The sequence below is a fragment of the Aptenodytes patagonicus genome, chromosome W (genome assembly GCF_965638725.1).
Source record: "Aptenodytes patagonicus chromosome W, bAptPat1.pri.cur, whole genome shotgun sequence".
Classification (NCBI taxonomy): Eukaryota; Metazoa; Chordata; class Aves; order Sphenisciformes; family Spheniscidae; genus Aptenodytes; species Aptenodytes patagonicus.
In genome coordinates this window covers 11,496,664-11,508,950 of record NC_134981.1, presented here as the reverse complement: position 1 = coordinate 11,508,950, position 12,287 = coordinate 11,496,664, and the positions used below count along the sequence as shown (strand labels likewise).

Sequence of the window (12,287 nt, the reverse complement as noted above, 5' to 3'; positions counted from 1 at the left end):
AAGGATCATTAGCATGTTTTTAAAGCTTATTGCTCATATTGCTTACTGAAAATTAATTTAAAAACGGTGTGTTTCTCATTTTTAAGGAAGTGGCACTTGTGTGCAGTCAAAATCTACATTAACTTAGCATTGACTGATTTTGTTAATGAGACTTGATGTCTTGATCTGAAGGCTGGGTAATTTTGTTGAGGGTCATACTAGGAAAAAAGGTAATAATGATCAATTTATGAAAATGGTAATTTAATGATCCACTTTTGCATACCATTTAGTACTTTAGGATGCAAATTCAGTTTTCATGCTGCTTATGAATTGGTTGCAAAGAGTTTAAAAACTGAAAGTATAGCTGTGAATAGATCTTTTGTATTATCAACATTTTTAGAGATTTTTGAGGTACAAAATCTTGTCTAATTTGGAAGGCCAGTTGGCTGGCTTTTTCTGGATTCGGGTGAATGAAAGTTATAAATGTATGAATAATGTTTGAGACCTTTGTGTTATGAAGACATTTGGTTTTATTTTATGGATAAATCATTCTCATTTCAATTGAGATATCTACCTTTCTGGGGAAAGGGCAATAACTCGAAAACAAGGGTTTTTTTCGGTGATTCCCTCCCCCCGAGCCTTTGGCCATCATTTCTGGAAGTTCTGGGCAACTGTCGTGGTTTAATTTCAGTCGGCAACTAAGCACCACGCAGCCGCTCGCTCACTCCCCCCTACCCGGTGGGATGGGGGAGAGAATTGGAAGAGCACAAGTTAGAAAAACTCATGGGTTGAGATAAAAACAGTTTAATAATTGAAATAAAATGATAATAATAATATGATAATAATAATAATAATACACAAAGCAAGTGATGCACAGTACAATTGCTCACCACCCGCCGACCGATGCCCAGCCAGTCCCCGAGCAGCGGCCCCCCCGGCCAGCTTTCCCCAGTTTATGTACTGAGCATGACGTCACATGGTATGGAATGTCCCTTTGGCCAGTTTGGCTGTGCCCCCTCCCAGCTTCTTGTGCACCTGCAGCCTTCTCAGTCGGTAGAGCATGGGAAGCTGAAAAGTCCTTGACTAGTGTAAGCATTACCTAGCAACAACTAAAACATCGGTGCGTTATCAACTTTGTTCTCATCCTAAATCCAAAACACTGTACCAGCTACTAGGAAAGAAATTAACTCTATCCCTGCCGAAACCAGGACAATATCCACCCCTTATTCTATACCATCTGCGTCATGCTCAAGTCTCATATTTTCCAGTACATTTTCATTAATCACCACCCCTTTTTTTTTATATATATATATATATACACACACACACAGAGATATCATTCCCTTCGTCTGTGGGCCATCCCTCTAAAATGTTCGGTGAGTTCATTTAGTCCATGACTTCGGGCTCTATCTGTCATAATAATCTTTCAGGGCAGGAAAAATGGAGATGGTATGTGGTGTTGGATTGTTTCATGTTGAAGTCAGTTCTGGTACCATCATCACTGTGCTTTGCTTGGTTTCACTGAAGTTATTCTTCATTAGTCTGGGTGATTCTTATTGTAATAACATTAGTATGGCATATAATGTTATTAGTATGGTTAGTATATCTGTGTATTATTAGTATAACTATTATAACTATAATTAGTACTTAACATCACATAATTCAGATCATTGGCTATTCTCACCCAAAATCAAATCCCCTTGAGGTACACAGCGGACTTCCCCATCCTTCCACATTATCCACCAAGTGCACCCAGGTCCTTGAGCAAAAGCAATCCCATGGATGGGTTTGCCTCTGCCTGAGGCAGGAATAACCCAGACTGTCTTCCCCAGCATATTTTTTATGTGCACTACAGGAACTTTATTCCCATCTACAGTACGTAAAAGTTCTGACTGGGCAGGGCCTGCTCGATTGGCAGATCCCCTCGTGTTGACTAACCAGGTGGCCTTTGCTAAATGCGTATCTCAATGTTTGAACGTCTCGCCACCCATTGCTCTCAGCGTAGTCTTTAACAGTCCATTGTATCGTTCAATTTTCCCAGAGGCTGGTGCATGACAGGGGATGTGATACATCCACTCAATGCCGTGCTCTTTGGCCCAGGTGTCTATGAGGTTGTTTCGGAAATGAGTCCCATTGTCTGACTCAATTCTTTCTGGGGTGCCATGTCGCCATAGGACTTGCTTTTCAAGGCCCAGGATAGTGTTCCGGGCAGTGGCATGGGGCACGGGATATGTTTCCAGCCATCCGGTGGTTGCCTCCACCATTGTAAGCACGTGGCGCTTGCCTTGGCGGGTTTGTGGGAGTGTGATATAATCGATCTGCCAGGCCTCCCCATATTTATATTTCAGCCATCGTCCTCCATACCAGAGGGGCTTTAACCGCTTGGCTTGCTTGATTGCAGCGCATGTTTCACATTCATGGATAACCTGCGCAATAGTGTCCATGGCCAAGTCCACCCCTCGATCACGAGCCCATCTATATGTTGCATCTCTTCCTCGGTGGCCTGAGGTGTCATGGGCCCACCGAGCTAGAAATAATTCACCCTTCTGTTGCCAGTCCAGATCCACCTGAGCCACTTCAATCTTAACAGCCTGATCCACCTGTTGGTTATTTTGATGTTCTTCAGTGGCCCGACTCTTGGGTACGTGAGCATCTACGTGACGGACTTTTACAACCAGGTTCTCCACCCGGGCAGCAATATCTTGCCACAATGTGGCAGCCCAGATGGGTTGGCCTCTGCGCTGCCAGTTGCTCTGCTTCCATTGCTGCAACCACCCCCACAGGGCATTTGCCACCATCCATGAGTCAGTCTAGAGAGAGAGCACTGGCCACTTTTCTCGGTCAGCAATGTCTAAAGCCAGCTGGATGGCCTTTACTTCTGCAAATTGGCTCGATTCACCTTCTCCTTCAGCAGTTTCTACAACTTGTCGCATAGGACTCCATACAGCAGCTTTCCACCTCCGATGCTTTCCCACAATACGACAGGACCCATCAGTGAACAGGGCATATTGCTTCTCATTTTCTGGCAGTTTATTATACATTGGGGCCTCATCAGCACGCGTCACCTCCTCCTCTGGCGATATTCCAAAATCTTTGTCCTCTGGCCAATCCATGATCACTTCCAGGATTCCTGGGCGACTGGGGTTTCCTATTCAAGCCCGTTGTGTGATCAGTGCGACCCACTTACTCCACGTAGCATCAGTTGCATGATGTGTACAGGGGACCCTCCCTCTGAACATCCAGCCCAGCACCCGCAGTGGGGGTGCCAGTACCAACGACTTCTGAAGCAGCTCGAACCCCTTCATATGCTGCCAATATCTCTTTTTCAGTTGGAGTATAGCGGGCCTCGGATCCTCTGTATCCCCGACTCCAAAACCCTAGGGGTCGACCTCGAGTCTCCCCTGGTGCTTTCTGCCAGAGGCTCCAGGTAGGGCCATTCTCCCCGGCTGCGGTGTAGAGCACATTTTTTACATCTTGTCCTGCGCGGACTGGCCCCAGGGCTACTGCATGAACTATCTCCTCTTTAATTTGTTCAAAAGCTTGTCGTTGTTCAGGGCCCCATTTGAAATCGTTCTTCTTTCGGGTCACTTGATAGAGAGGGTTTACAATCAGACTGTAATTTGGAATGTGCATTCTCCAAAAACCCACGATGCCTAAGAAAGCTTGTGTTTCCTTTTTGCTAGTTGGCGGAGACATGGCTGTTATTTTGTTGATCACATCCATTGGGATCTGACGACGTCCATCTTGCCATTTTATTCCTAAAAACTGGATCTCCTGTGCAGGTCCCTTGACCTTACTTTGTTTTATGGCAAAACCGGCCTTCAGCAGGATTTGGACTATTTCCTTCCCTTTCTCAAAAACTTCTCCTGCTGTGTTGCCCCACACGATGATATCATCAATGTATTGCAGGTGTTCTGGAGCTCCACCCTGTTCTAGTGCAGTCTGGATCAGTCCATGGAAAATGGTGGGGCTGTGTTTCCACCCCTGGGGCAGTCGGTTCCAGGTGTACTGGACGCCCCTCCAAGTGAAAGCAAACTGTGGCCTGCACTCTGCTGCCAAAGGGATTGAGAAAAACGCATTAGCAATATCAACTGTGGCGTACCACTTGGCTGCCTTTGATTCCAATTCGTATTGAAGTTCTAGCATGTCTGGCACAGCAGCACTCAGCGGTGGCGTGACTTCATTTAGGCCACGATAGTCTACTGTTAGTCTCCACTCTCCATTAGACTTCCGCACTGGCCATATGGGACTGTTAAAGGGTGAGCGGGTCTTGCTGATCACTCCTTGGCTCTCCAGTCGACGAATCAGCTCATGAATGGGAATCAGGGAGTCTCGGTTGGTGCGATATTGCCGCCGGTGCACTGTGGTGGTAGCGATTGGCACTTGTTGGTCTTCGACCTTCAGCAACCCCACAACAGAGGGGTCCTCCGAGAGACCAGGCAAGGTGGACAGTTGTTTAATTTCCTCCATCTCCAAGGCAGCTATACCAAAAGCCCACCGGTACCCTTTTGGGTCCTTGAAATACCCTCTCCTGAGGTAGTCTATGCCAAGGATGCACGGAGCATCTGGGCCAGTCACAATGGGGTGCTTCTGCCACCCGTTCCCAGTTAAACTCACTTCGGCTTCCAATACAGTTAGCTGTTGGGATCCCCCCGTCACCCCAGAAATACAAATGGGTTCTGTCCCTATATATCTTGATGGCATTAGGGTACACTGTGCACCGGTGTCTACCAGAGCCTTATACTTCTGTGGGTCTGACGTGCCAGGCCACCGAATCCACACAGTCCAGTAAACCCGGTTGTCCCTTTCCTCCCCCTGGCTGGAGGCACGGCCCCTCTAATCCTCATCACAGTACTCATTTCTCATTTCTTGTACGTACGAGTCAGAAGTTTCTTCATTAAGATCAAGAGTAAGATCAGCCCTTCTACTCTCTCTGGGGAACTGCCCGCTGGAAACTGGAGCAGCAATTTTCCTGGAAGAACCTCTTTCTGTGATTGTTTTCCCTTGCAATTCGCGTACCCGTGCCCCTAGGGCTGCAGTAGGTTTCCCATCCCACTTCCTCATGTCCTCTCCGTGGTCACGCAGATAAAACCATAGGGTGCCCCGTGGTGTGTACCGTTTATATTCTCTCTCTTGAGCAAAAGAACGCTTACTTCTAATAGCCGAGATACTGGTCCGTACAGGTGAGGAGTAGGACCTATCCTCTCTGAGTTGCTGGATCTCCCGGGACAGTTTTTCGGACAGTTTCTCCACAGCCGAGACGAGGGAGGAAGAGAGACTTTCCTCGTATTGCCGGAGTTGGCCAGCCAATTCATCCACTGTTTGTTCCTCTCCATCTTTCCAGGTTATCACTGCCAATGAGTTGGCGTATGACGATGGTGAGCTCCTTATAAACTTCCGCCACATGGGTCGTGTGCACTTGACTTCGTCTGGATCTTTGGATAGTTGTTCATTGTTCAGGTCATCATAAATCACCTCCAGCACAGCTAATTCTCTCAGAAACTGGATACCCTTCTCCATGGTGGCCCATTTGCTTGGGCGACATATGACATCTTCCTTAAAGGGATACCTTTCCTTCACGCTTGACAAGAGTCGCCTCCAAAGGCTGAGGATACGTGTCCCTTTTCCAATTGCTTTATCAATGCCCCCTTCCCTAGAAAGGGATCCCAGCTGCTTGGCTTCCCTACCCTCTAATTCCAGGCTACTGGCCCCGTTATCGCAGCATCGGAGCAGCCAGGTGACAATATGCTCACCTGGACGACGGCTGAAATCTTTTCGTATATCTCGCAGCTCACTCAGGGATAGAGATCGGGTGGTCACTGCCTCGTTTATGAGTTCTTCCTCTTCCTCCTCCCCGGTCAGCGGCCGGCTCTCCTCCTCCCGTTCTCGTGATGGCCCTTCTCCAGGGTAGTCGTACAGTTCTTCCTCCAGTTCCCTTTTAGAAGAATCTTCTTCCTCCCTTACTAAACGAGCCGACTATCGCTTCCAAAATTTCTTCTTGTGTACAGGGGCGACTGATACCAGCACAGGCTGGTTCTTTGGTTCAGCCACAGGGCCTGTTGCCGGGGTTGGAGTGGTCGCAGTGCATGTCGCCGGGGTTGGAGTGGCCGCAGTGCAAGTGCATGTCACCGGAGTCCGAGTAGCCGCAGGGCCTGTTGCCGGGGTTGGAGTGGTCGCAGTGCATGTCGCCGGGGTTGGATTGGCCGCAGTGCAAGTGCATGTCACCGGAGTCCGAGTAGCCGCAGGGCCTGTTGCCGGGGTTGGAGTGGCCGCAGTGCATGTCGCCGGGGTTGGAGTGGCCGCAGTGCAAGTGCATGTCACCGGAGTCCGAGTAGCCGCAGGGCCTGTTGCCGGGGTTGGAGTGGTCGCAGTGCATGTCGCCGGGGTTGGAGTGGCCGCAGTGCAAGTGCATGTCACCGGAGTCCGAGTAGCCGCAGGGCCTGTTGCCGGGGTTGGAGTGGCCGCAGTGAATGTCGCCGGGGTTGGAGTGACCGCTGTGCAAGTGCATGTCACCGGAGTCCGAGTGGCCGCAGGGCCTGTTGCCGGGGTTGGAGTGGCCGCAGTGCATATTACCGGGGTTGGAGTGGCCACAGGGCCTGTCGCCGGGATTGGAGTGGCCGCAGTGCATGTCGCCGGGGTCTGAGTGGCCTCAGTGCATGTCGCCGGGGTCTGAGTGATCGCAGTGCATGTCGCTGGGGTCTGAGTGGCCGCAGTGCATGTCGCCGGGGTTGGAGTGGCCGCAGTGCATGTCGCCGGGGTTGGAGTGGCCGTAGTGCGTGTTGCCCGGGTTTGAGTGGCCGCAGGGCCTGTTGCCGGCGTCTGAGTAGCTGCAGTGCATGTTGCTGGGGTCGGAGTGGCTGCAGGGCCTGTCGCCGGGGTCTGAGTGGCTGCACGGCCTGTCGCTGGGGTCAGAGTGGCCGCAGGGCGCGTTGCCCGGGTCTGAGTGGCCGCAGTGCGTGTCGTTTTACTGTCAGAGCCAGAGACCTTCTCTTCCCTTTGAGGGCACTGAATGGTGTTGAACAGGGCTCGGTAGGCATGGGCCAGGCCCCAGCACGTTGCAATGATCTGCATCTCTCTGGAGTTGCCAGGGTGACAGCATACTTTGTCCAAATATTCTACTAACTTTTCAGGATTCTGCACTTGCTCAGGGGTGCCCATTGGCCTAGGTACTTGCCCATCTTGTCCCACACACCCTGCCACTCATAACTATCCAGCCTTGGGGCAGATCTCTGGATGATATTCTTAAATTGCTTACCAACTTTAGACAAAACCGAAACAGTATTCCCAAGAAGTATTAATAGAAGTATCTTAACTGCCCAAGGATGTTCAAAATACTGAAAAGTTACTGTAATGAAGGAGGAAACATTATAGAAGAAGGTAGTGACACTGTCATTCTGTATTTCCTCCGTAAAAAAACTCTCAGAAAAGTTACTGCAATTGCTAGTTGTCTCCACGAAATGGTCTCCGTGGTACAGTAACGGCTTCATTGCGAAGTTTACATACCACACTAAGGTCAAGGTCAAGGTCAATGTTCTAAAAACAAACCTCACAAGCGAGACATTACTATTCACTGCAGACCACAGCAAACTGCAAAACCCAACACCAATCATTAACATGTACAGCAGGAAAAAGAGCGCGATGCAGATTATACAAATCAATATCGAGAACAGAGAAACCAACATTGTGACCCACAACTACTAACAGATATAAGTTCTTTAATACACTCCGGTTAATCTGTTATTATCTCAAACCCTTCGTGCCCCACGTTGGGCGCCAAAAAGGACTGTCGTGGTTTAATTTCAGTCGGCAACTAAGCACCACGCAGCCGCTCGCTCACTACCCCCTAACCGGTGGGATGGGGGAGAGAATTGGAAGAGCACAAGTGAGAAAAACTCGTGGGTTGAGATAAAAACAGTTTAATAATTGAAATAAAATGATAATAATAATATGATAATAATAATAATAATACACAAAGCAAGTGATGCACAGTACAATTGCTCACCACCCGCCGACCGATGCCCAGCCAGTCCCCGAGCAGCGGCCCCCCCGGCCAGCTTTCCCCAGTTTATGTACTGAGCATGACGTCACATGGTATGGAATGTCCCTTTGGCCAGTTTGGCTGTGCCCCCTCCCAGCTTCTTGTGCACCTCCAGCCTTCTCAGTCGGTAGAGCATGGGAAGCTGAAAAGTCCTTGGCTAGTGTAAGCATTACCTAGCAACAACTAAAACATCGGTGCGTTATCAACTTTGTTCTCATCCTAAATCCAAAACACTGTACCAGCTACTAGGAAAGAAATTAACTCTATCCCTGCCGAAACCAGGACAGCAACTTTATACCCTTTCTTTGTACCTATTTTATTTCTAACAGGTGGAAACTATTTTGAAAACACTAGGTCTAATTTTAATGGATACTGTTGCAGCTCATGTAGAGAGGAGAGTAAAAACTACCAACCGTAATGGGAACATTGGTATGAACTTTGTGAAAGAAACAATACCATCCCATCACTAATACAGACAATTATTGTACAATTTCAAATGCTCCATTTTTATGGCTATTGTTGAGTTGTGATTTCTCAATATTTTCTCCCTATCTCTTCTTTTTCTATGTGGTCAGAGCTATATTTTGCATGAGGATAACTCTGAATTCTAATGGCTGGTCCCTTTTTAGCAGTGGATAAAGATGAATTGTGTAGATAATTTTAAAGATATATTTCCTTGTGGTGATGTTTTCATGAGATAATGTGTCTTGACAGTAGGTTCTAGTGAAGGAATAGATAGAAAATGCTGTTGTTAATCTTTGTTGCTATTTTTCCCCTCCACACTCTCCCCCCCAAGGAATCCTGCAGGATAGTATTGCAGGCATATTCTTCAGTCCAAGAAATTCAGGTGATGTTCTCCAGATATTCTCAATATTTTTCAACTTACTGAGTTTGCCTCATCATGTTTCCTTGTCTTCAGTTACTTATAGATGTATCAAACTTCTAATGCTTTCACCTGAAAATGCTAGGTGACTGACTCATCATGAGTTTCTTTGAAAGTTTCATTCAGAATGTTTTATTGTCGTCTGAAGACTGAAGCTTTAATGAATGTTTTGTTTTTCTCATCCTAAAATCATGCTTTGGGGTTTTTGGATTCAGTAAAGAATTTTTTCCCAATTCTTATCAGCCTTTCTTAGGACTACTTTTGGTGACTATATTGAGCTTGTCATGACTTTTTCCTGATCAGTCTGCACTTGCACCAACCTTACTGAGTAATGAGAATGTTTCAGCCCTTTTCAGCTCCTGTGATCCAACTAGTAACTGATCATGTCTTGTATCTTCAGAAAGTGAAAGATGAGTGAAGGAATTGTGCATATGTCATCTCAGTAGAGCAGCCAAATATGCCCAGTTGAACCCTAAGCTTCATGGGTAAATCAAATATTTTCTTATAGTGCTTACTTCCAGCTGCTCGGAGCCAAAGCAGGACTGGACAGTGGAGCTGAAGAGAGAGCTGTAGCCATTAAGAAGTCTTAACAGGTTTCTGCTGCTATTTAGTATATTTGAAATTCACTGACAAAATATGTGTTGCTTCTTCCAAGCTGGTCCATGCAGAATGACAACCTACTTCTTCTGTTGTTTATTCTTCTCCATCACTTGCCACAAATATGTGATAGATCTGGAGATTTTCAACTCAGGTGATAATTAATGTGGGTGTTTGAGGTCATATGAAAAACTTTTTTTTTTAACTAGGAAATTACACCAAAAAACTGCATTAAAAGAATGTTATTAGAATTGAATAGTCAAGTATTAAAATATATATTCAGGGCAGATCAGCTATGACATCTTGGACCTTGTTGTATACTATGTTGCATCCCATCCTATTTTGAAATGTGACCATGAAAAGACCTAGTCAGGTGCTCTCTAGCAACCAACCTGTTTTAACATAAAGTTCCCATGTGCAAGAAATTTTGCTTCTGAATATGCGCAAAAGTACTGCAGCCTTCTAAAAGCTGAGGTTGAGCAGCAATTAATTGAATCCTGATTAATATCCAGAAATGAAGAGTTTCTCCATCTAAGTCTGCTGAGGGTCTCAACCAAGTAGGCATTTGTAGAGTATGCCTGGTCTGTGCTAGCAGGTTGAGTCACCACAGAAAATTCATTCATGGTGGATAGCAGAGGAAGAGCAAGTATGGATGACAGCAGTGCCTCCTCTTACACAATAGCTTTGTGCATAGAGCAGCTGCTAAGGATGTGAGAGGGAATGATTGAATCTCCTGCCTTTGGAAATTTAAATCCTCTTTCCTCCTCACTATGGGAAAAGCTTTAGCTGTCAAACTGTGAGCTAGAGAAAGCAGAAAACCTTTCCATTTTTCCTGTTCAGTATATCCCACTGTCTAGAAAGGAAGTCAAGATTCAGTGAACTAGAGGAACTGTGTAACAGAGAGAACATGACTTGGTGACATGTGCTGGGACAGTTACCTGAGAATGAATGGTAACGGTTCTTGTTTTCATTAGAAAGTCTGCCAATCACTATTTGGTGTACAAGTAGTCTTATGCCACCAATACAAGTATATGTGTCAGACTGTCTAGTCCTCACAGAAGAAAAGTTTCAGCATGAACTCACCTGTTATCGGACATGAAAGAATCTACATAGGAGCAAGATGTTATGGATGTCCCAGCTATGGAAAATGTTTCAGTCAGAATGCTCATCTTACTGGTTATCAGCAGAGTGGCTTTTCTCAAAGCTGTTTGCAAAAAAGAGTTGAGGAGCTTTTTTTTGGTTTCTTAGTCAGCCATTTAAACAATTTATTTTCTGTATAAAGCTGCAGCAGGTACAGAAGTCAGCTTCATGTAAGAAGTGTCTCTTGCACAAAAATCATGTTCTCTCCCTGTTGTTATTTCCCAAACTGAAGTAAAAAAGCAAAACTTTCATTAACAGAATGTACTTTCTGGTGTCTCTTAACTTGCACAGGAAATGTTTTACAGCGACAAGTTTCTTCTTAGCTATTATATTGTACTTCCTTTTTCTACATAGTGACCTTTTTAAAGCTCTCTCCAGTCATAATTTATTTTGTTTATCTCTAGCCTGTCACACATGCTGTGCCTGCAATAGATAGAGGACATTGCTGGCAAATTTGCTTTTATTTAGTTAATATCTTATTTGGATACCATTCAGTAATAGATATGTTATGAGAAAATAAAAATGCTTGCAAACATACTTACACTTACTTACTCTGTTAATAAAATGGGGTACAACTGGTTGGACAAGGAGAAATATCCTGTGCCAATAGGAAGTGGGAAAGACAGGTATATATAAAAAATAACTTGTTTGTTTTATGCAAATGTTTTTGGTGTGAATTTTATGTATAGATCTGAGCTATTGGTATACATCAACAACTATATTTCCAAATAAAAGGAAAAAATAAAATAATAAAAAACTTAATTGAAACGAAGAGTCTCATGTCAGCAGATAAATTGACCCAACTAGATTAAAACAGTAACTACTACTCTGCATACTTGGAGCTTTCACACCTCTTTTGTTTTGTTCCTGAAGCCATTTCAATTTGAAAGACTTCACTCAAGTCATCAAAACAAATTTTGTCTTTTTTCTCTCCAATAAAAAAAATCTTACTTCATTACAGTGTGTGGTGGATTGATGCTGGCCAGCAATTAAACGCCCACCTGCTGCTCACTCACTCACCCTGCCAGCGGAATAGGGGAGAGAATTGAAAGAGTAAAAGAGAGGAAAAACTCATGGGTCAAGATGAAGACAGTTTAATAAGTGAAGGAAATGGGGAAAAAAAAACAAGTGAGGCAAAGACAATCACTCACCACCTCCCACCAGCAGACTGATGCCTAGCCAGTCTCCAAGCAATGGCTCCTTTGGAAAGAGGAGTTTTATTGCTGAGCATGATGTTATATGGCATGGAATATCCCTTTGTTCAGTTCCAAACAGCTCTCTCTGCTATGTCCCCTCCCATCCTCTTGCCCACCCCCAGCCTACTAGCTGAGGGGCAGAATGAGAAACAAAGGTCTTGATGCTGTGCAAGCACTGTTCAGCAATAGCCAAAACATTGGTGTATTGTCAACACTCTTTTGGTCACCAATTTAAAACACAGCACCATAGGGGCTGCTATGAAGAAAATTAACTCTATCCCAGCCAGACACAGACCTTTCTTCCACAAAGTCATGAAGAGCAACTCAGTCTCCTTAAAAATAAAAAAAAAATCCAGCACAAAATTCTTAAGGAATATATTTTCCTTCTCAACTTTCAATTAAAAGCATATTTTGCCAAGAATGCTTTAAAAAAAAAAATAAAAAATATTTTTTA

General features: G+C 45.3%; 1 protein-coding gene across 2 annotated transcripts in view; it reads left to right on the top strand.

Annotated features, from left to right (window-relative positions):
* Window positions 1-12,287, top strand: part of LOC143172069 (methylglutaconyl-CoA hydratase, mitochondrial-like) — a 114,742-nt gene that overhangs the window by 33,644 nt on the left and 68,811 nt on the right. The window lies entirely within an intron of this gene.